A 24,472-nucleotide genomic window follows, 5' to 3' on the forward strand; every position below is an offset into this window, starting at 1 on the left:
TTAGATCCCGGACTTTGATAATTATAAGCAGGTTTTTCACTTATGACTGTTTAGGGCATTCAAAAACCATATGGGGTGATTTACTGTTCTTCCTTGTATGAGATTTTATGGTGAATTTCAGAAAGGTAAGTTTCTCTAGCTCTTGCCAATTAAATGCCTGTAGAATCCCATCTTACCCTAAAAACTTTGTGAACAAAAACATTCTCCAAGGAATTCAGCAAGTGCACTCTAGGGGGCAGCAGGGCCATTGTTGAGGCCGTTGCAATGCACTGTGTAGGCTGCCTAAAGGTCTCATCTAAGACTAATGTTATCTATATGTGAATCTTTTGTTTTTATCTTTTGGGCATGTGATAGGGTGGTTAGCTAGAAGTCCAGTTATGTTATTATGTGCATAGCCCAGGAGCGTCTTCTCTAAAGCTTTCTGTATTTAAAGTAGCATCTCATAGAGGTTAGTTGCTCAGAGGCAAAGGTGAATGATGGAAGAAATATGATGCTGATTTCATTCCATTACTTTCAAGATTAGAATGCGGTGACCAATAAAGATTCTCTAGAATAGAAAAATGTTTGTTTTTCTGTCTAAGATGCTTTTGTGGCACTTCAAAAATTCATACCAATGATCTCTTCTTTACCCTATGCTTGCCACAATGAAACTAGGCTTTTATTTTTTTTTTTTTCCTTAAGCCACAATGCAAAGGGAGAGAATGACAGGTATTTTTCTTCAATTACTTAGATTTTTGGGTCTTTTTTTATTCTGTCCTAAACATTGACCACCAAGTAGGTTCAATCTGAATTAAAATTCTGAAAACTGAACAAGCTGGGTATTCATCCTTGTCATCTTTTTTGATCATGATACACCATTCACATTTTCTTATGACTAGATTTATTTAATATTAAAATATTTAATTTATTTATCAAGTCTCAAAATTTTTAATTTAGGATGTGTCAAGAAACATTCTTTTACATTGCGCATGGCTGTGTGTTTTAACGTTTCTTTGAGAATTTCAACTTCACATCTGTAGTGAGAAAAGGCACTGTAAACAGTAAGAAAGCTAATTTCAACAATGAGAAGTAGTCTGAATATCTGAACAGAAGTCAAGGACATATAGACTAGAGATTTTATCCTAGCTGCCTAAAGTCCTTGATATGGATTAAGTGTTTAAAGGATGAGATAGAAGAAAATTTTCTCAACCTGGGGAAAATGTTGAAATAAATGTTTTCTGCTCAAATATCATATCTCTTCGTGCCAATGACAGGTCATTTTCACAGGTGGAAAATTGTCATTCTCCTTTTTTTCCAATATAATATCTCTTTGAAAAATAGGTTTTAGTTTGAAAAATGGATATTTTTCTGCAGTAAGAATAAGACTTCCCAACTGATACAAGCAACTTACCTCAAGGTTAGGTTGAATTTGGGAAAAGTGTACATTTGCAGTGGTTAATAAAAAGTGGGTCTTTCTTTTTTAAAATAAATTTTTTAAAAAATGGCCAGGGGTGGTGGCTCACTCCTGTAATCTCAGCACTTTGGGAGGTCGAGGAGGGAGGATTGCTTGAGTCCAGGAGTTTGAGACCAGCCTAGGCAACAAGCCAAGACCCCGTCTCTACAAAAAAAAATTTTTTTAAATAGCTGGGTGTGGTAGTGTGCACCTGTGGTCTCAATTACTCTTGAGGCTGAGGTGGGAGGATTGCATGACCCCAGGAGTTTGAGGCTGCGGAGAGCTGTGATCGTGCCACTGCGCTCCAGCCTGGGTGACAGAGTGAAAACCTGTCTTAAAAACAAACAGAAAGTCACATAGCTAATGTGTAAAACCAATTTAAATAATTAAGCTTACAAATTATAAAAATGAATGAATAAATAATAAAATGAATAAATAAATCAGTTATCCTTGAGAAAAAGATAAGTTTAGACTAAGAAGGAAATAGAGAACCAATATCCCCAATTCTTGATTTAAACAATGGGCTACATTATATGCTAAGTCCTAAATCTATCCAAGTTTCCTTTCTTCCATAATTCTTTTAAAAATACCAACTACAAGAAACAAAGTGATATTAAGCTTCTAACAGCTGAGTATTTTCTTACGAATGATCAAGGTACAGATTTCTCAATGATAATAATGGGAATGAGTGGAGAAGGCAAAAACAAATGAGTTATCTTTCAATTAAAAAACATTTACCAACTATGGGGTTTTAAAAGTATGTCTACAAGTTCTTTGTTAATTGTCCCTTCAAGAGATGGAGTGTCTCTTGAGTATAGGCTGGAGTTAATGATGCTTCTAATGAATAGAATAAAGCAAAAGTTATGAAGTACAGAGATGGATGTGCAGAAAAAACTGTACAGCAGAAAAATACAAAGGAGAATTTGTGATATACAGAAAAGAAGCATAGTGGTTTCTATCTTGATTGCTCTTTATGTTGGATCACTTTGGGGAAAGCCAACTGCCTGGCAGTGAGATTACTCAAGCAGCCCTATGAAGTTCATGTAGTCAGGAACTGAGGCCTCCTATCAACCAGTCATGTTAGAAGCAAATCATTCAGCCCCAGGCAAGTCTTTAGATGATTGCCATTCTAGCTGAGATCGGACCCCAAACTCATGAGAGACCCTGAACCAAACTATTGGACTAGTGCTCTCCCAAATTGCTGACCCATTAAAAGCCATTAGATAATAAGTGCTTGTTGTTTTAAGACACCAATTTTAAAGTAATTTTTTTTACACAGCAATAAATAACTCACACATCAATGTTGTACCCTTCATAGTCATTTATATTTAGAGCATTTTCCATTCCAACATATTGCAAATTCAAATAATTCAATAGCTTCTTAACATCTCAACTAAGATATCTATTGAGGTGTATTAGTCTGTTCTCTCATTGCTATAAAGAAATACCTGGGACAGAGAAATACCTGAAATGGATAATTTATAAAGAGAAGAGGTTTAATTGGCTCACAGTTCTTCAGGCTGTATAGAGAGCATAGTGGCTTCTGGGAAGGCCTCACCTCAGGAGACTTTCAATTATAGCAGAAGGCTAAGGGGAAGCAGATATTCTTACATGGCTGGAGAAGGAGGAAGAGAGAGAGAGAGGAGGTGCCACACACTTCTGAATAAACGGATCTCATGGGAACTCACTCACTATTGTGACGAAGGATGATGGTGCTAAACTATTCATGAGAACTCTGCCCCCATGATCCAGTCACCTCCCACCAGGGCCCACCTTCAACACGGGGGATTACAATTCAACATGAGATTTGGTGGGGACACGGATCCAAATCATATCAAGAAGTAAGACTATAATATGATTAGTTTTTCTGTTTAGAGATCTTCCAGTTTTTCAATTGATGTAGCACTCTTACTATGTGTTATGAGAATTAAAATTAAAATTCTAAGCCCCTCAAACAATTAAACAAACACCCTTTTGGCCAAAGGGACCCCAGAGAAACCTTAAAAACTGAGTTCCCAACCAGCATTAATGTTAAAATAGAGACTGTAAGACTGACAGAATTGACTCTTTATTGGCAATAAGATACTAAATGATAAATAAGACCTAATGCCATGCCAGGCAAGGGTTAAGTCACGCACCCCTACACTTTAAGAATAAACTATGTTTTAATTGCCACAGGGTCTTTTTGTTGTTTTTCTCTAGCAGCTAGACAAGCACTGCCCTTGAGATAAGTAATGTTGAAGCATTGTAGCTCATCCACCATCAAACACTGACTAACAGCTTCCCTGGTCCACAAGCCATAACTGTAGCTTTGATTGGACAAGAGACTGATTTCTGTGACTTTTTCCTGACAACAGACCATGACTATGGAGACCATGGACTGCTTCTGGCCAATTTACAGAGGCTGTGCACTGTTTTCATGTCCCTGCTTTGCCTTTTTACATGTAGAACCTAATTGTAATGCCTTTGTACACGTAGAACCTAATTGTAATGCATTTAAATGTTAAGTCTCCACCCCAAAGTGAACATGGGACACATGTAACATTCATGTTTGCTTACCATGCATGTGCATGACCCCCCCACCCTACTTCATGAACATTCATAGCTCTTCCAATAACCTGTTGAATATGTGTGTTTAGCTAACCCATTCATTGTAAAGCTCCTGCCGCAACCCATCCTCCTCCAAAGTGCCTGTTTCTGGGCTCTACCAAAAGTTATGCTTCTCAGCCTGTCAGGAAAGCTGCCTTGTTGTCTGTAATCCTTTATAAGAAATAAAGTCTCCAAATTTATAGATCTCAGGATTATAGATCTCAGATCTGTATTAATCAGTTTTCCTTTTCTCAGTTGTGCTCCCCAATAAACAGAAAAATACAAATTAAAATGTGGTGAATGCTTTGCTACAGGTGATGATTCTTTCAGGTTTATCCATAGGTTTCTGTGATTGTTTTATGTACATAAAAGCTATTGCAGACATAATAGTTTTATCATTTTTCTTATAATCTAATAACAGTTGATGAGGTGCCAGGGTGATAATTGGAAGTAAACTCCACAGATAAGTGTAGCATCTCTAGAACCAGGGCGTTTGGGTTCAAATTCTGGCTTCACTACTTGCCAGCTGTGTGACCTTGGACAAGATATTGTAATCTCTGTGTCATAGTTTCTTCCTCTATGAAACAGGGATAATAATAGTCTATTCTTCATATGGGTTTCAGCTGATTGGTTTAACATCTTAAAATCAATGTAATTATTGCATTAACAATGAAGGAGAAAATTATATAATTTATCATAATATATGCAGAAAAAGCACTTGATAAATTAAAAAATAACAAAAAATTCTTAAGAAACTAGAAGTAGAAGGGAAGAGAACATCTTTAACTTGTAAAAAGGGCATTTGTAAAACAGTTTTTAAAATCTTATATATTCTTAGTGTTGAAAGCTTTCTCACTGAGTTTGGAGACATCTTTTTAAAAATAAATTTAGTTTTCTTACATTGTGTTGCTGGTATCTAGAAATGTAATGAATTTTTATATTGGTTGACTATAAAGCAGGTTTCTTCAATTCACTTACTAATTCTACTAATTTATCTGTATTTTATATGTTGACCTGGATGATATGGTGTTTTGATAAAGGGAAAAATAAGGTGATGGAATGCACAATAACTCTTAAATTCCTGCTTAGAAGAGGCATACGTCGCTTCTGCTCACATTTTATTGGCCAAAACAAGTTAAGAACCAAGCCTGATATCCATGAAGCAGGGAAGTATAATTATCCCAGAAGGAGAGGCAGATAATATTTGGAATTATACAATCCATTGCACAGATTTTTATATTATGACATTTGTAAACAAGGCAGAGAATCTTATCTAAAAGTGAATTATTCATGCTAAAATTACACTGGGAATGGAGAACTTATTAGTGAGTGTGATAATTTAGATGAGATTCTATTTGATCTTTATCTTTTCAATCTCAGGCAAAAGTTCATTTGTTAACCAGAAACTTTTCTTTGACAATTTAGGCCTTTGTGTCCAAAATATTCTGAATATGGAAAATTATGTGTGTTTATGGAATGAGCTACAATGATATGAATGGTTGTATAATGTTTTACAGTTTACTGAGATACTTTTATGTTTATTGAAAACAGCAATGAAATAGAGTTAGAAATTTTAGTTGCCTGTTACTCAGTTATGTTCCTCCATAAACAGAAAAATACAAATGAAAATGTGGTCAATGCTTTGCTCATTTTCCCATCCTTAGAGTCTAACACAATATCTGACACAAAGAGGGACTCATTTATTGAATGAAGTAAGATTTAATTACTTGTTGAAGGTCATGGTGCTAACAGTGTTCCCTTATACCACTGCTAGCCTAATAGCACCTGCCTGTAGGTGGGTAGGGAAACTAGAAAAACAGGGAAGAATAATGTAAATATGTTTGTATTTTGTCTGCAACTCACCAACCTTTCCACTTTGCACATGCTGGCATGTAATTAGATGAAGAAGATAAAGCATGGGTCACTAGGAAGGCAACTGCTGAAAAGTCCCTGCTCATAAAATACCATCAAAGTGTCCATCTGTTCCATATTTAGATACACATTTTTCAAAATTAATGTATTTCGACTCATTTAAGTGAGGAACATATGTTCAGAAAGGTATTAGAAAGTGCTTCTGAAGGCTGAGGAAACCTAAGATCTAAGAGACTATTGATAGCTAACACTTCTTTATTCTAGAAACATTTATTTAAGCTAGCAGAACAGTTCTCAGGGGGAAAGGTCTCCAGTGTTGTCTAAAGGGGGTAAACTTAATCTGCATAATTTAATTTTCTAGGGCCTCTAAACATGGGCAGTATTTATTTTCATCATCAATAAGTGGATACTAGAATTTAAATGATTTTCCTAGGTGAGACTGATGTTCTACTTTCAAAACAGCTTTATCACCACTAAGCAAAATAAAACGCTTTTTCAATGGGCTCCTGTATCATGCTTTAAATTTCTTTAATTTCCGCCACTGTTATTTTCTATATTAGTTCTCTATGACCAGTAAGTCAATACTGCTTATGGCGATTTAGGAGCTCTGAGTGATAGAATCAAAAATAATATGCTCAGTCTTTATTTTCCTGGATAACAATTTAGATACAATACTGAATAACATAGGAACATAGGAACTGATTAAATACAAATGAACCAATTATAAATCACTAAATTAGTGCCTGTTTTTTTGTTTGTTTGTGTGTGTGTTTTTGTTGTTGTTGTTGTTGTTTTTGAGATGGACTCTTGCTCTGTCGCCCAGGCTGGAGTGCAGTGGTGCAAGCTCTCCTCACTGCAAGATCCTCCTCCTCCTGGGTTCACGCCATTGTCCTGCCTCAGCCTCCTGAGTAGCTGGGACCACAGGCGCCTGCCACCACGCCCGACTAATATTTTGTATTTTTAGTGGTGACGGGGTTTCACTGTGTTAGCGAGGATGGTCTCCATCTCCTGACCTCGTGATCTGCTCGCCTCTGCCTCCGCCTCCCAAAGTGCTGGGATTACAGGCGTGAGCCACCACGCCTGGCCTAATGTCTGTTTTTGAATACAGCTATGGGTCAGCCTTTTGTGGGAAACACAAAGAATTCAATCCATAGCTCTTGTTTGCTGGAAAATATAACTATAAGAAACATGAAATGGTAACTGTATTAAAACATAAAATTTAATACAAAAATTAAAATATATTGTGAAATATATAATCTTATTTATTGTATAATAAATATATATAAAAGGTATACTACGTATAGTATAAATTATAAAAATAACAAAATATATAATCTTATTGCTGAGTGATTAAATACTGTAAATTATAGAAGAGGCAGAACTCTGAGCTGCAATAAACTAGAAATTCCATGAAGAAGGAAAATACTTCAGATGTTCCTTGAAGGAAGAATTAAGGCCCAATAATTAGTAAGGTAGAGAGATGAATACTATGTATGTAACTGAATCTTGAGGGAATAGAGAGTAATTCCAAAGCAGATTGGAGTTTAATTATATTTTCGAAGAAAAAGAGGGGAAGATATAAAAGCAGTAAGGGAAGAAATGTATTAAGAACGGGGAAAACAGTGTGTTAGTCCATGTCTCTTCAATGTTTTCTTGAGAAAGAATTGGGGTTAAAGCTTTCTCAAACATCGTCATCCTAGACTAGAGATCGTCATTCTAAAAAGTGGTATAAATCAAAAAGAGAGGTACCAACAAGAAGATGAGTTTATAGGCAATGGGGCCAGGGAAACTCCTTGTCTCTTGTACTTTCCCTTTCTACTCGCTCACTTTAAAACTCTTAAGATAAATTCCCCATGCTTCTTAGGCAGCATTCATTTAGCTTAATCAGACACTATGTTGGACAAGTTCAAAAAAACTTACTTGCTCCTATATTAATTTTAGTAGTTATGTCCTTAAAAGAAAGCAGAATGGACCCTGAACATGCTTTCATAGGTGCAACAGACCTGTACTGATGCTGGACATGGCCCCTGCCCTCCTCTTCTGCAGTTTCTGCCAAGGTCTTTGTTTCTTTTTATTTTCTCAGACTGTATAAGCTCCCATATATCCAATTATTCCTGCCTTCCTTTAATAATTTTCCTCACTATTAGGAATATACTCAGTTTTCACCTACCTCTTCAAGAGCATATTCATCATGAAATAATTTACTTGAAACAGAACTTTCAGTCCATGTTTCTGCCCAATACTGCTCCACTCAGATTACCAGTATTTTGAAGATCTGTGTGATGTCAGACTACCCGTCTTCTTAAGGGCTGTGAATGTTTAGGATCCTCAGTAATGGAGTGGGCATTTTTAGATTCATAATTTCTTCAAATCGATTTTGTCTGACTTAGGCAAAATGACTAATAGTTCTCTTGTCTTCCCCTGGTCATTTTTATATCATTTACTAATAATTTCTGAACCTAAAATCCAAAGACAACAGCAAATATCTACTTAATGTAAATCACTAATGTGCCTTTTACCATCATAGCAGATCACCAGTCCAGTGACTCATTAGAAAATAACATTTTTTCTACCATTTATCTCCTCTGTACTAATGTTATACATGGTCTAAAAATACTTGAAATTGGTTGACAGCAAAGTCACAAAAATGATGCCTTGTTTCTCACTGAAAATGAAAGTACAGAATCTTATTGCAAGTAAGGAGTATAGTATACATCCACTGACGTAGACATAGTTTCAATTATTAATCGAGATGTATTCATTGAGGAGACTAGAGGGCGGTGATTATAGTGATTGACTCCATTCACTGTGCTAGAAACAGAAGAATAAATGAATTCTTTATTATATAAATAAATAGTTTATACTCATTATATAATAAATAATTTATTATATATCATATAATTCTTTATTATATAAACCTTTATAAGCCTTTATAAAGGTTTTTGTCCTTTGGGAGTCCAAGTTTAATGGAGAATAAACACATACATGGGTACATAAGGTGTAATAAAGTAAGTGCAGTATCAGAATCATGTGACATACCTAGAACAGTGCTGGGATCTCAGTAACAACTCAGTACACAGCAGTGTGGCCATTAGAACTCTTCATTCACTATAAAACATTGTCATGGAGGGGAATGTAATTCAATCCATTGGGTTATGTTAAGGAACATTTCTCATCATTTATTATTATGTTAACGTTTCACTGTAACTGTATAGTATAATTAACTTTGGTTTTTATAATTGGACAAATAGAGATTAAGAGCAGTTGATTAACTTTTCTCAGATCAGGTGGCAGTCAGGGTCATAGCACAGGTTTGGATCCAGAACTGTCCAAAGTCCAGGACTGTCCTCTTTCCACCATGCTGCCTCTTTCCTCTTCATTAGCACCTAGGCCTTGTGGAGCTTGCAAACATATATATTGCTCATTCTTTCTTCATTTTTTTTTTTTTTTTGAGATGGGGTCTCGCTTTGTCACCCAGGCCGGAGTGCAGTGGCACGATCTCGGCTCACTGCAAGCTCTGCCCCCCGAGTTCACATCATTCACCATTCTCCTGCCTCAGCCTCCCGAGTAGCTGGGACTACAGGCGCCCGCCACCATGCCTGGCTAATTTTTTGTATTTTTAGTAGAGATGAGGTTTCACCGTGTTAGCCAGGATGGTCTCGATCTCCTGACCTCGTGATCCTCCCACCTTGGCTTCCCAAAGTGCTGGGATTACAGGCATGAGCCACCGCGCCTGGCCACTCATTCTTTATTCTTAGAGAATATATAAACCTGTATGGGACCTCCCCTAAAAGGAATACACAGAGTATAACAATTAGAAAATTCTATCAGTCAAGAGCAGATAACTTCAACAGTTTCAAGCAAGTTCATCGTTAGAATTTCTTTAAGAAAGTTGTGGTTAGAGTCAATCTCTACACCACTTCTGGTAGCACGTTTAGACAAGATTGCAGGCTTCAGTGAGTACCAAGGATGGCTTTGGAGAGAAAAATAATTATGGCAACTGCCACATCTCCTTTGGGTATGAATGTATTCCAAAAGAAGAAAAACTGGACTAGTCTGGTTTGCAGAATCTGTGTTGATAAGTTTAATAATGGATGCTATGCTGCATTTTGTAGAAGGGGTATTTCAATTTTTTTGTAAATCACAAGTTTGATTTTGCTTCAAAATGTTTTGTGTTCATAGATAGAGCCTAATTATCTACATACAAAGTATTGCTAAAATTGTGTGATATTTTTAATCACTCTGAAAATATTCAGCTACATATCTTTAATAAGGACTGGTTTCTTTTTACAAAGATCAGATAAAAAGAGCATAACAAGTTCTACGTGTTTTTCAGAGAAGAAAGCCTTGCTTCTATGGAAAATAATGTAAGAAGATCTCACAGGCTTGTGTTTTTAGACAAACCAATAGTAAATGACTCTCTCATTCTTGAATGACCTAAGTTAGAAAGATGTTAGTAAAGTACTTCAATCTAAAGTGTTTATGACTAATTAATTACTTTAATAGTCAACAATCAAGGTGTAATTATAGATTATGTACTAGGTATAATACAGTTTGCTCCTTTACTCTGTGGAGAATGCAAAAAAATAAGAAAGAAAATATAAAGTTTCTGTCTTTGAAGGAGCTTAAAATCAATAAAAACATTGAAAATAAGATACTGGTTGATTGTTTAAAAATTAACCATAGGCTGGGCATAAAACTAGACCTTGGGGATATGGTGGTGCACAGGACGTGTAGAATGCCTTCTGTCATGAAGATTCCATTCTCTTTGGGGAGTCAGACAATAAATACCTAAATAAATAAATAAACCAAGTTATTTCAGGTAATGAGAGACACTTCAAAGAAAATAAAACATATCAGAGAAGGTCTCTCAGCAGAGGTGAATTTTTGCCAGCTGTGTAAAACATCTGTGGGCAGTGCGTTCTCATAGGGACAAGCAGCAAATGTGACCATCAGGAAGCAGGGGCAAACATGGAGTATTCAAGAAGTATTAAAGTAGAACTGTGTGCTGGAGCTCTGCCCTCAGAGCCTGCCTTTTTCAGATGCGGACCCCTTCACCTTGCACTTCCCTGCCTCCAGAATTGTAAGACATACATTTTTTTATCTTTATATGTTACCCACCCTGTGGTATTCTATTATAGCAACAGGAAGTAGACTTAGACAGATGGGGTCAAAGAGGTGTGCAGGGCCATTTCATGGGGGCCTGTGAGTTCTGGTAAGAAATTTAGATTTTAACCCAGTTGCCATGGTAAACTAATAGAAGTTTTTTTTAGTGATATGCAATGTGATGTACATAAATAATTATAGTCTACACATAATATGTGGCTATCCATCCAAAATGTACAATATAAAAGCTGGACAATTATTTTTTTCCTTAGGAAATTAGGGATAATTTCATGGAGAAGTTTGTCTTTGAGCTGAGTCTTGAAGCATGCATAAAACTTCCTGTGAGAATGGTGTGAACAAAGCTCTCAGTGAAGAAATCATAAGATGTTGACAACTACCTCACAGATACATTTGCTACCTAAGAAGAGAAAATACTTTTAGCACAAAGAAATGATTGTTACATGAGAGATTGTGGGCACCATCAGCTGGATGAAATGTTTGGGTGACTAGAGTTTGAGTGGGATGAGAGTGCTAGATGTCACCCTTCAGGCTCCATTTATGGCAGCTGTTTACTCTGACACTGGAAGCTGACCTCCTTGTTGTTCTTTGACGTCCTGAGGGACAACATGATGCAGTAAATGTCAGGATAAAGGTGTTATGTTTCAGGAATCTGCGGAGGTCACAGGGAAAGGTTGGTACATTTTCAATGTAGAGGAAATTCTCACTAGTGAATATGAATGGGCCGACCTCTGTTGCCTTTTGTGTGTCTGTTTCAGTGATTATGCAACAATGCTGTCTGCATAGAGAAAGATGACTCTGGTGCTTGAGAAAATGAATCAAAAGGCCAGTTCTTGGTTTTGGGTTTATGATAATTACTCAAAAATAATTGAGTCCAATTTGAGTAGTCTGGAAAGGGATGGTGTATCCTATGCCACAAATGCAGATTGTAACATGTAGTCCTAGAATTATATAGCAGTCTTCATTATGATAGGGGATATTTTCATTGTGCTGCTTTCATATTTTGAAAGACTTTGTCAGACACGTAAGTCTGCCTGGCAATGCTTATTACTGGTTGAATTGCCTAAAAGGAGGGGTCAGCAAAATTTTTCTGTAAAGGGTCACTTAGGTAGTAAACGTTTTAGGCCTTGGGGGCCAACACCAAAATCAAGGCTATTACAAAGGCACTTAAATAACAAGAATGGAAAATCTACATTTTTTTGGCAGATAAATTAAAAATATATTAATAATTAAGTAGTATTTTTACTATACACATCTACTAATGAAAATAATGAAATTTCTTCTTTGGGAGATAGGGTTTCACTTAATTGGGATTGAAAATTAGTGCTGCTCATCATCAAATTAATTATAAATGTTCATGTATAAAAATAATTCTTAGCTTATAGGCTGTACTATAAGCAGACAAGGGAGCTGATTTGATCCATGGGGCACAGTAGACTGACTCCTGCCTTAAAGAGTAACTTAATTGGTAACATGAATACTTTTTCAAATTAATAATCACAATACTAATAAATCATCATCTTAATATAATATAGTATCCTTTTTAGATGTCCAAATACAGTAGATAAGTTATTAATAACACGTGCTTTGGAATCAAACCAATATGGGTACAATGCTTGGCCTCACTCCCTTCTGACAGTATGACTTCAGGGAGGTCACCTTAATTTCCCTCAGGCTTGATTTTCTCATCTGAAACATACATAATACTAGTATCCCTTCAAGGCCATTTTAAAGATTAATTGAGATAGTCTTAACATGATGCCTATTATGTAGTGGGCAATAAATAGTAGCTATTAATATTTTTATGTGATTTCTCCAATAATTCATTTTAGGTATATAAAAGAGAAATTATTATTTGCCCTATTACTATTATTCTTTATTAGAGAAATTGAGGCAGATATCAAGGAACTTACCCACCATTATGACACTCCAGCTTTATTATTTTTATAATAATAAATACAATAAATATTTTATATTTATTAATGATAAGTCAGTTCTCTTATCATTAACGCACTTAGTAGTTATTTATTAAGTAGTTATGTGTGTGTCAGGCAGAATTCTAAGATGGCCTGAAGATACCTGTTCCTCGTGTATGTGCCCTCTATAATGACCTCTGCTTGAGTGTGGGCTCGGGTGGATCTGTGAATATCAGGGATAGTAACTCACTTGATTAGGTTACATTATATGGCAAAAGTGGCAGGGATAGTCATTCTCCATGATAATGTTATTAATACATAACACTCCATAATAGCTGACTGGAAGGGGACTCTCCTGCTGGCTTGGAAGAAATAAACATCTTGTGAGAGTGCCAAGTGGATATGACTTGAGGGCAGCCGCTAGGAGCTAAGAGCAACTCCTAGCAGACAGCCAGCAAGGAAACAAGCACCCAGGTCCCCAAATGTTACAACTGCAAATGATTGAATTCTGCCAAAAACCTGAATGAACTTGGGAAAGGACTGCAAGTTCCACATCATAATGCAGCCTAGCCGACACCTGGATTTCAGTCTTGTAAGAATCGAGCAGAGAAGCCAGCTAGGCTGCGTCTGGATTTCTGCCTTGCTGAAACTCTGAGATAATAAATGTGTGTTTTTTGAAGCAGCTAAATTTGTAATAATTTTCTACATAGCAAATAAAAATCTTATACAATGTACCAGGTAGTTGGCTAGGTGTTACGAATAAAACTTTGAAGAAAACAGTTTTTATTATTGTCTTGTTGGATTTATGGCTTAAAGAAAAAAGGGGACATTTTAATGCAGTATGTTTCTATGATAGAAGCAGAAAGAAGTTGTCAGAAGAAGACAGAAAGAAGAAGAAGGAAGATAGATAGAAGAAAGAAGGTAGGCTGGGTGCGGTGGCTCACGCCTGTAATCCCAGCACTTTGGAAGGCCAAAGTGGATGAATCACTTGGGGTCAGGAGTTCGAGACCAGCCTGGCCAACATGGTGAAACCTCATCTCTACTAAAAATACAAAAAATTAGCCGGGCGTGGTGATGTGTGCCTGTTATCCCAGTTACTTGAGAGGCTGAGGCAGAATTGCCTGAACCCAGGAGGTGGAGGTTGCCTTGACTCGAGATCATGCCACTACAGCACTACAGCCTGGATGACAGAGAGAGACTTTATATCAAAAAGAAAAAAAAAAAAGTCATCTGTCTTAGAGGAGTGGGGCGACTTCTCTTGAGATAAGCTAGAAAAGGAAAATTTAGTAGGTTCAGAAAAGAGACTGAAGGGCCAGTGTAGTGGGAGGGGGAAAGAGTATTCCAACCTGGTAAGTAGCCAGTACAAAGGTTCTGGGGTTGGGCAAGAGCACAGTGTATTCAGTGAATTCCAAATGACTTGCTGGCTAGAGGGAGTGTGATGAGAGATGAGGCTACAATGGGGGAAGTTCATGAAGGGCCTCAAATAGCATGTCATATTTAGGACTTTCCACTGAAGGAAGTGGAGAACCAGGGAATGGTTCAAAGCAGAAGGGTGACAACTTTAGAGATGGCATCTTTGCACTCTGCATTTAACGACAGGTAAAGTCAGAGAGACTTGTTCAGGGAGAGAACCACAATCAGGATGACAGATTATGGCAGCTGGGACTAGGACTATGGCAGGAAGGGTGGAATAAAAGTGTTCAGGGCCTCCTACACTTCTTTAGCACGGGTATTGCATTGCCTTAGCTTTTGACATGACAGATGTGATGGTTTGTAAGGGCACAGCTAGAAATGTAGAAACTCACTCACCTACCAAACCGTTTTTAAAAGTAGGTTATATGACCAGAATGTCTCGGCTGTGGGAACAAAGATTCAATCAAGTGTCTTCCTTATCATCTCCAATGGAGGAAAAAAATCTATGACTTTCTATTGTTTTGCAGTGGTTATTGTTTTTTAGAAGAAAGTGCTGTCAGAAGAGTGGTCACTCACAGCTATTTATTGATCCTTCTGGGGATTGAGAAATGATAAAATGCTCTAACCTTTTTAGCCTTATTGCTTTCCTCTGGCATTTTGATAAAAAGCAATTAGTGACTTCTCTTTCTCCAGTAATAGCAATTCCAAATTCAGAACAAGATCCCTAATTAGAAGATCATAAGCCAGGATGGAAAAGCAAACGGTCACCTGACAAGCCAGAATAAGATAAATGCTAATGCTTTATGCAGAGGCCACTAGACACTGGCTAAGAAGGGTCATTGAAAGAGAGCTTGAAATTAATCCTGGCCTGCAAAATGATGTGGATGTCATAATGAATCTATTGTTTGTTAATAATTCTTTAAGAGTTAAGGTGCACAATAATTTGTTTATGGTAACAAAGGAGCTGGAAAACTTACATGATAAGTTGCTTGATGAAAAATGATACCGTGGATTTGATTATCTTGTCATGGAGAGAGATGTGGTGTGGACACTATCAGCTTTGGTTCCACTGAAGGTACAATACAGATACTTATTCTTATCCCCTAAATAGGATTTAGAGTGATTCTCTATAGCTCTGAATAGGGGAATTGTTGCAGCCTTGTGCTTCTTGTACAGCTATTTTGGTAAATGACAGAGGCAAAGCCTCCAACAAGCTATCTAAAATAAGAGGAGGCTTGACAGCCAAGGAAGGCTTTGATCATGTGATAAACTAGTCAATGGGAAGAAATCTCTGAGGTTAGAGAGCTAGATTCCTATCAATTATGTTGCTCTATAAATCAGGAGAATTGGGGAAAGAGCGAAAGGTTGCCTTTCAGCTTCCTGCCAGATGGAGTTCTAGGAGAAAACTTCAGTTGCATTTCAGAACTCTGTCTGTGTCACAGATGAACTCTCAGTTGACGTATGTTAATGTAGATCGAAGTAATATGGAAGTGCTGACGTGTTTCCTCAATCTTCTATATAAAACAATCTATGGTGGGGAGATATTTCTGATATAGACTGAACAAAGTGAATAAAGATACTCAGCTACAAACCTTCTCCTTTTAAAGTCAGTTTAAAACCCATGACCACACTTTCAAACATATTTTATTGAATGCTCATCACGTTGGTATCATCCTCTGATGAAGGATGACTGTGATAGACCTGAAATTCTAGAAGCATGGTCTCTCTCACAGGGGACTGTCTCCTTAACTAAGTCCCTGCGAAATGAAAAGTTTAGCCAAGGGTAAGTAAAGTGGCCCTTTAGGGGATCCAGAAAAAGTGGTGGCACAAAGTCCTCTCTTTCTCACTCTTTCTGGATGGGTGGATTCATCAAGCCCAAGCATCAAAGTCTAGGAAATCTCTCAGGGACAATTAATCTTATGGGATTTCCAGCACCCAGATCAATCTAGGTAAATGCTCTATGAGCATTTTTTTTTCATTTCTTTCCTTCCTTCCTTCCTTTTTTTTTTTTTAGACAGAGTTTCGCTCTTGTTGCCCAACTGGAGTGTAATGGCTCAATCTCAGCTCACTGCAACCCCCGCCTCCCGAATTCAAGCGATTCTCCTGCTTCAGCCTCTCCAGTAGCTGGGATTACTAGTGCCCATCACCATACCCAGCTGATTTTTATATTTTTAGTAGAGATGGAGTTTCGCCACGTTGGCTAGGCTGGTCTCGAACTCCTGACCTCAGGTGATCCATCCACCTTGGCCTCCCAAAGTGCTGGGATTGCAGGCATGAGTCACCATGCCTGACCACATTTTAAATAAGGAATGCTAAACTGCTACAAAATGAGCCCCTGGTTTTTGGAGACGGAGCACATTCCCTGAGACACATGACCATCACTAGATTCACACATATCAGGGAGACTACAAAGGGGTCCGTTCTAAGAAGCAGTAGAAGACATTTAGTCCCTGATCTTTGTGACCTTTTTAAATGTCAAGTTCCCCACCCACTGCATCCTGAGCCTTTGGCAATATGTTTTTTTTTTTTTATTAGATCCAAATAGGCATCACATAAAGTTAATGAAGTGGTGGTAAGATTCATATAAAGAAGAGACAGAATCTTCTAAAATGTTTCATCTGCCCCCAACTAACCACAGAATGAAATATTACTTGACATTTCATCTCAGTGAGCATATCATGAAATCCATTCTTAACAGTACTGTATTGGTCTCCTAGAACCATCGGTAATTAGATGTTCTTTGATAAGTAGAAGAAGGTGATTGAAGGTATGAAGCTTTAGATTGGTTAGAAATGCATTGGGTTAGAAACTACAGAAATACGTTTTCATTTTTCTCCCATGATGTGTTGCCCAGATGCAGTCAGTGGCTGGCATTGATTCAGTCAGTGTCTGAGAAAAGACACAAGACCAACAGCTTTGTGATTCTCTTGACCTTTCCTTATCTCAGCATAACTGCTTCTATTAATTTGCTAAGGTTGCCATAGGAAAATACACAGATTGTGTGGTTTAAGCAACTGAAGTTTATGTTTTTCGTAATTCTGGAGGCTAGAAGTCTAAGATCAAGGTGTCAGCAGGGCTGGTTTATTCTAAGATCTCTCTCCTTGGCTTGTAGAAGTCAGTCTTGTTGCAGTGTCATTACATGGCCTTCCCTCTGTGTAAGTCTGTGTCCTAATCTCCTCTTTTCATAAAGACACCAGCCATATTTATTAGAGTTCACCTTAATGGTCTCATTTGATTTTAATTATCTTCTTAAAGACCCTGTCTCTAAAGGCAGTCATATTCTGAAATACCGGGGGGCTAGAACTTCAACAGATAAATTTTAGAGGAGTTATAATTCAGCCCATAACACTGCTGAACCTTGAAAACACATGATCATGTTTAAGGATGAATGAGAGATCACTTGGTTCTCCCCTGTTAAAAAGCCTCACTCATTCTTTCTAAATTTTTTATTTTTTTTTTTTGAGATAGAGTTTTGCTCTTTTGCCCAGGCTGGAGTGCAGTGGTATGATCTTGGCTCACTGCAACCTCTACCCTCTGGGTTCAAGTGATTCTCCTGCCTCAGTCTCCCCAGTAGCTGGGATTACAGGCGCCCACCATCATGCCTGGCTAATTTTTGTATTTTTAGTAGAGACCAGGTTTCGCCATGTTGGCCAGGCTGTTCTTGAACGCCTGACCTCAGGTAATCCACCCACCTCGGCCTCCCAAAATGCTGGGATTAGAGGCGTGAGCCACCACTCCTGGCCAATCCTCAACTCATCCCAGTTCCAAATTCCCTTCCTAGCGTCTGGTAACCATCCTTCTATTCTTTGTGTCCATGAGTTCAGTTATTTTGATTTTTAAATCCCTAAAATAAGTGAGAACATGTGGTGTTTGTTTGTCTTTCTGTGCCTGGCTTATTTCACTTAACACGATGATCTCCAGTTCTTGTAACCCGAAGGATGAATGTTTGAGGGGATGGATACCTCATTCTCCATGATGTACTTATTTCACATTGAATGCCTGCATCAAAACATCTCATATACCCTATAAATATATACACCTATTATATACCCACAAGAATTTAAAAAATAATAATTTAAAAAATCAATTGAAAAAAGCCCCACTTGCCAACAGGCTCATTGACCAGAACTGAGACACATGATCTTCCTTAGGTACAAATAAAACCAAAAGGGAATTAAATCAGTTTGTTGTGATTAGTTTAGCTCAACCACCATCTATTGCCTGGGGTTGGACACGTCATTTACCTGAACAAAATCTCGTTTTGTTAGCAAGCAAGAAGTTGGAAGGATGAATTTTTATGTGTAAATTAGAAAATTTGCTTCAGAGATGAAAAGAAATAGAGACGTGGGAAAGCAGGAAGGTTTCACTTTACAAACCTATTTAATCTAAGCCTGGTTGAGGGTCAGGGGAGCAGGTAGGGCCAAAATTAGACACCAATGTAAAGAGTCACTGTTTTTTCTGCTATTTTCCTTCCCTCTCTACTCTGTCTCTCCTCCCGCCAGGCCTTACAAGGTGCCCCAGGCCAGCAGATTTTTTGCATGGCCTTTGGTCAAAGCTTGCTCTCAGAAGAGCATCTGTTATCAGTGTGGACTCCCTGTGGTATGCATTGTGAATAAATTTAAGTCATAGAAATTCTTTTCTGAAGGAGATTTCCATTTTAAGCTTTCCTTTATAATGAAAGGCTTTGCTCACAATTCAAGGGATTTCAGGCGCTGGTGCACACATGAGTTAGCTTGACGGTCAGAACAGCCATTCCAGTGCCCTAGAAATCATACTGATTTGGTGGCTGACTTTACTGATGTTTACCTACCTACTCTGCTTATTGAGAAGGCTGGTGCTGAGTATTGGCTCAAACTAGGCAACCCTAGAAGATTGGATCATTGTATTAATTTTCTGTTGCTGTGTAACAAATTACCACAAATTTAGCACTTGAAGCAGCACCCATCTATTATTTCACAGTTCTATAGGGGAGAAGTGTGTTGTGAGCTTGCCTGGGTTATCTGCTCCTGGTCTCAGGAGGCTGAAACAAAGATGTCAGGGAGGACGTGCTCTTATGTAGAAGCTCTGGGAAAGAATCTGCTTCCGATTTTACTGGTTGTAGGTGGAATTCTTTTTTTTTTTTTGGCTGAAGGACTGAGGTCTCCATTTTCTTGCTGTCTGTTGCCCTGGATTTGCTTCTAGATCCTGGAGACTACTCTCTGGTCCTTGCCACATGTCCCCTCTGTCTTCAAGCCAGTTTGAGTCTCCCTTGTGCTTCAATCTCTGACTCCTACTTCTGCTACCAGCCAGAGAAAATGCTCTGCTCTTAAAGGAATCTTGTTATTGAATGAGCCTAGATAATTTCCCTAATTTAAGGCCTATTAATTAACCTGAATGACATCTGAAAAATCCCTTTTGCCATGTAATATAACAAAATCAGAGGGGTAACACCAGGGGGCAGATGTCCCAAAGAACATTATGGCCTTCTGCGTATCACAGTTATCTCTGGCTGAGGGAATGTTTTTGAAGAGTTATCTGCCTTATTTGTTTATGTTTTGAAGTTGGACAAGCATGAAGGCAGAGGAGGTAAAATAGCACCATACACAGATTTGATCAAGTTAGTGGGTTAGTTCAGGGATGAACTTTTGAGGTAGTCAGGGCATGTGGAAAGGACAGAGGGGAGTTAGAAGAGAATTTTAAGCTCTGTGAAAATAGGAATGAAACAATGTTTGTTTTTAGATTCCCAATGTGTAATGTAGTAAAATTATAGAGTAAGCACTCATGGGGTATTTTTTAAATAAAAGAATGATTAGACTGTCTATTAGTCAACTTTGGTTAACAATCATCCTGCTCCCATCTTAGTCCCTTATAATAACAAACATTTTATTTCTAATTATCTTGATCTTGGTATTTGTTTTCTCCTGATGAATCTTGGTAAAAGAGATCAAGTTGATATACTCAATTATGTTAAAGCCTCTTAGAGATGGACAGTCACCTGGTCAATCCTATATCAAATGGATGGGGAAGTTTGGTCCACCGTCTGAGAGGCACTGCAACCTGACATGACAAAGGATAAGGCTGTGTAATCTGAATACAGGGAAAGGGCAGCATAGTTGGGAACAATGATGCAATCCATCAGAGACTATCTTTCCAGAATTTATTGCCTAATAATTGTTCTCGCTCCTATATTAGCAGACTCTCTGAGGTTTAGCACTAGAGAGAGAATATTTAGGAGAGGAACGGTAGCTGATTGAAGTTTTTCACTCTGTCATTCTGAGCTTCCTCTTCTTCTGCATGCTGTTACACTTCTTCGTGGAAGCATAGAAGCACGGTAGGCATTAAGCAAGCTTCAGTGAGGGCATTTGAATGACACATTTGCCCAACCTCACTGCGACTCCTGGAGGTCCTTCATCCTAGGGCTTTGTTTTAAAAAATATTTATTTTCTTTATTTTCCAGAAACCTCCAGACACTGTTACCTCGTCAACAAATTTTACATCCAAGATTTGTCACTAATTTCTCACCGTTTAAATGTATTTCAAACCTAACCTGATTGGAATAATATTAATTTTACCTCAAATATGCTAAATATTGTTTTGTAAAGAAAATGTACATGTGACCAAGGGTATTCAATTAGGAAAAGACAAAGTCAAATTGTCCCTGTTTGCAGACGACACGATTGTATATCTAGAAAACCCCGTTGTGTCAGCCCAAAATCTCCTTAAGCTGATAAGCAACTTCAGCAAAGTCTCAGGATACAAAATCAATGTACAAAAATCACAAGCATTCTTATATACCAATAACAGACAAAAGAGAGCCAAATCATGAGTGAACTCACATTCACAATTGCTTCAAAGAGAATAAAATACTTAGGAATCCAACTTACAAGGGATGTAAAGGGCCTCTTCAAGGAGAACTACAAACCACTGCTCAATGAAATAAAAGAGGATACAAACAAATGGAAGGACATTCCATGCTCATGGGTAGGAAGAATCAATATCGTGAAAATGGCCATACTGCCCAAGGTAATTTATAGATTCAATGCCATCCTCATCAAGCTACCAATGACTTTCTTCACAGAATTGGAAAAAACTACCTTAAAGTTCATATGGACCAAAAAAGAGCCCGCATCGCCAAGTCAATCCTAAGCCAAAAGAACAAAGCTGGAGGCATCACACCACCTGACTTCAAACTATACTACAAGTCTACAGTAACCAAAACAGCATGGTAGTGGTACCAAAACAGAGATATAGATCAATGGAACAGAACAGAGCCCTCAGAAATAACGCCACATATCTACAACTATCTGATCTTTGACAAACCTGAGAAAAACAAGCAATGGGGAAAGGATTCCCTATTTAATAAATGGTGCTGGGAAAACTGGCTGGCCATATATAGAAAGCTGAAACTGGATCCCTTCCTTACACCTTATACAAAAATCTATTCAAGATGGATTAAAGACTTAAACGTTAGACCTAAAACCATAAAAACCCTAGAAGAAAACCTAGGCATTACCATTCAGGACATAGGCATGGGCAAGGACCTCATGTCTAAAACACCAAAAGCAATGGCAACAAAAGCCAAAATTGACAAATGGGATCTCATTAAACTAAAGAGCTTCTGCACAGCAAAAGAAACTACCATCAGAGTGAACAGGCAACCTACAAAATGGGAGAAAATTTTCGCAACCTACTCATCTGACAAAGGGCTAATATCCAGAATCTACAATGATCTCAAACAAATTTACAAGAGGAAAACAAACAACCCCATCAAAAAGTGGGCGAAGGATATGAACAGATACTTCTCAAAAGAAGATATTTATGCAGCCAAAAGACACATGAAAAAATGCTCATCATCACTGGCCATCAGAGAAATGCACATCAAAACCACAATGAGATACCATCTCACACCAGTTAGAATGGCAATCATTAAAAAGTCAGGAAACAACAGGTGCTGGAGAGGATGTGGAGAAATAGGAACACTTTTACACTGTTGGTGGGACTGTAAACTAGTTCAACCATTGTGGAAGTCAGTGTGACAATTCCTCAGGGATCTAGAACTAGAAATACCATTTGACCCAGCCATCCCATTACTGGGTATATACCCAAAGGATTATAAATCTTGCTGCTATAAAGACACATGCACATGCATGTTTATAGCGGCACTATTCACAATAGCAAAGACTTGGAACCAACCCAAATGTCCAACAATGATAGACTGGATTAAGAAAATGTGGCACATATACACCATGGAATACTATGCAGCCATAAAAAATGATGAGTTCGTGTCCTTTGTAGGGACATGGATGAAATTGGAAATCATCATTCTCAGTAAACTATCGCAAGGACAAAAAAACAAACACCGCATGTTCTCACTCATAGATGGGAATTGAACAATGAGAACACATGGACACAGGAAGGGGAACATCACACTCTGGGGACTGTTGTGGGGTGGGGGGAGCGGGGAGGGATGGATGCAACACACCAGCATGACACATGTATACATATGTAACTAGCCTGCACATTGTGCACATGTACCCTAAAATTTAAAGTATAATAATAATAAAAAATAAAAATAAAAAAATTAATAAATAAAAAATTAAAAAAATTTTAAAAATTCTAAGAGTTAGATCTAGAAGTATAATAAAAGGGTGGGGAGCAGCAATTTTATTTCTTTGGTCTCAGGCTTACCTAGCTTATAATCAGGCACAAGATACTCTTATATACTCCATTAAAACAATGTATGTCATCTTAAAAATAAATAAATAAATGTTAAAAAAAAAAAAAAGAAAATGTACATGTGACCCAATTTATCTTTCTTTAAAGAAGCATATATCTTTCTTCTTCTTGCATTTAGGCAATATTAATCCTAAATTATAGCAACATATAGTGAAAAAATATGGTTCTCTTACTTTTAATGCATGTTCATTCCTCAAACTTAGAGGAAAAGTTGTTGTGGAAATAACATTTTAGTCAATAGATTACTAACATATTATATGCTTTGTACCTTGGGTAATGTGATGTATGGAGAATTACTTACCTATTAGTCTTCAGTGGGAGCCAAATGAATAATGAGAATTGGTCATTCATCTTATTTTCAAGGATTTTCAACACTATCTGTGTCCTTGGGGCCACTTTTGCAAATGTTACATTAATTTACTGTTTCATGATCCAAAGTGACAAGAGGCTTTTTTTTTAAGTCTAAGATTTAAAACAGGATTGAGGCTTGTCTGAACTATGCAACCATAAAGACAGACAGGAAGAAGCATAACCATTTGTGTTTCTTTTCAAACATGACAGCTAGAAAAATGGCTGCCATTTCCATACACGTGAAGTTTTCAAAGCACCTTGGACAGCTGCCGCCACTCTGTTACCCGAGAAAAGGCTGTGTGCCAGCCTCATGCCTCACTTTTACCCTTGGTCCTCGATCTTGGTGAACCACTTGCTGCCGTAAAAAGAAAAGTAAAAATTCTCACCATTGTCCTATTTTTTTGGTGTGCACCAATAGGTTTTTCTGTTAGCTGGTAATACTGAAAGCCTCTTCAAATCCTTGTTAAATAAATGAACAAAAACTTAATGGGGTAGATGGGGGAACATTCATATGGATGAATATCAGCATGGTCATTAAGCTTGTGGCTCTTCTGGTTGTCAGTCTTGCCCTGATGGCGTCACAGTTACCTCCAGAATGAAAGAAAAATGGTCCCTTGATGGCTCCTGTCCTAACTTTTCCTGCCTGTAGGGCTCAGGAATGTGACTTTTTCTGTTTTATATTGTTGTTTTAAACCACCAATTTTGGGATAATTTGTTACAAAGCAATAGAAAACTGTGTTAGGCTGAATCTACCAAAGCTGACTGTATATACCCTATCACCCAAACATTCCACATATTACCATCAGAAATGCATGCATATATGTTCACAAAAGACATGTGCAAGAATGTTCACAGCAGCACCATTCATAATAGCCCATACTGGAAGATTCTCCACTCTTCACTACATTAAATGTTTACCAAATGTATTGGGTAAGTAAATTTTGATATGTCACAAAATTTAAAAAAATGTATAATATTGAGAATGGTCAATATGCAAATAAGCACTACAATATAGATATATTTTGCAGAGGAGCTGAGTACAAGAAAACCTACTCTCATT

The 24,472-nt window shown here is 37.6% G+C and overlaps 1 long non-coding RNA gene across 1 annotated transcript in view; it reads left to right on the forward strand.

The window, feature by feature from the left end:
* LOC134737860 (uncharacterized) overlaps positions 1–24,472 on the forward strand; it is a 609,803-nt gene that overhangs the window by 360,818 nt on the left and 224,513 nt on the right. The window lies entirely within an intron of this gene.

The sequence above is a fragment of the Pongo pygmaeus genome, chromosome 12 (genome assembly GCF_028885625.2).
Source record: "Pongo pygmaeus isolate AG05252 chromosome 12, NHGRI_mPonPyg2-v2.0_pri, whole genome shotgun sequence".
Taxonomy (NCBI): domain Eukaryota; kingdom Metazoa; phylum Chordata; class Mammalia; order Primates; family Hominidae; genus Pongo; species Pongo pygmaeus.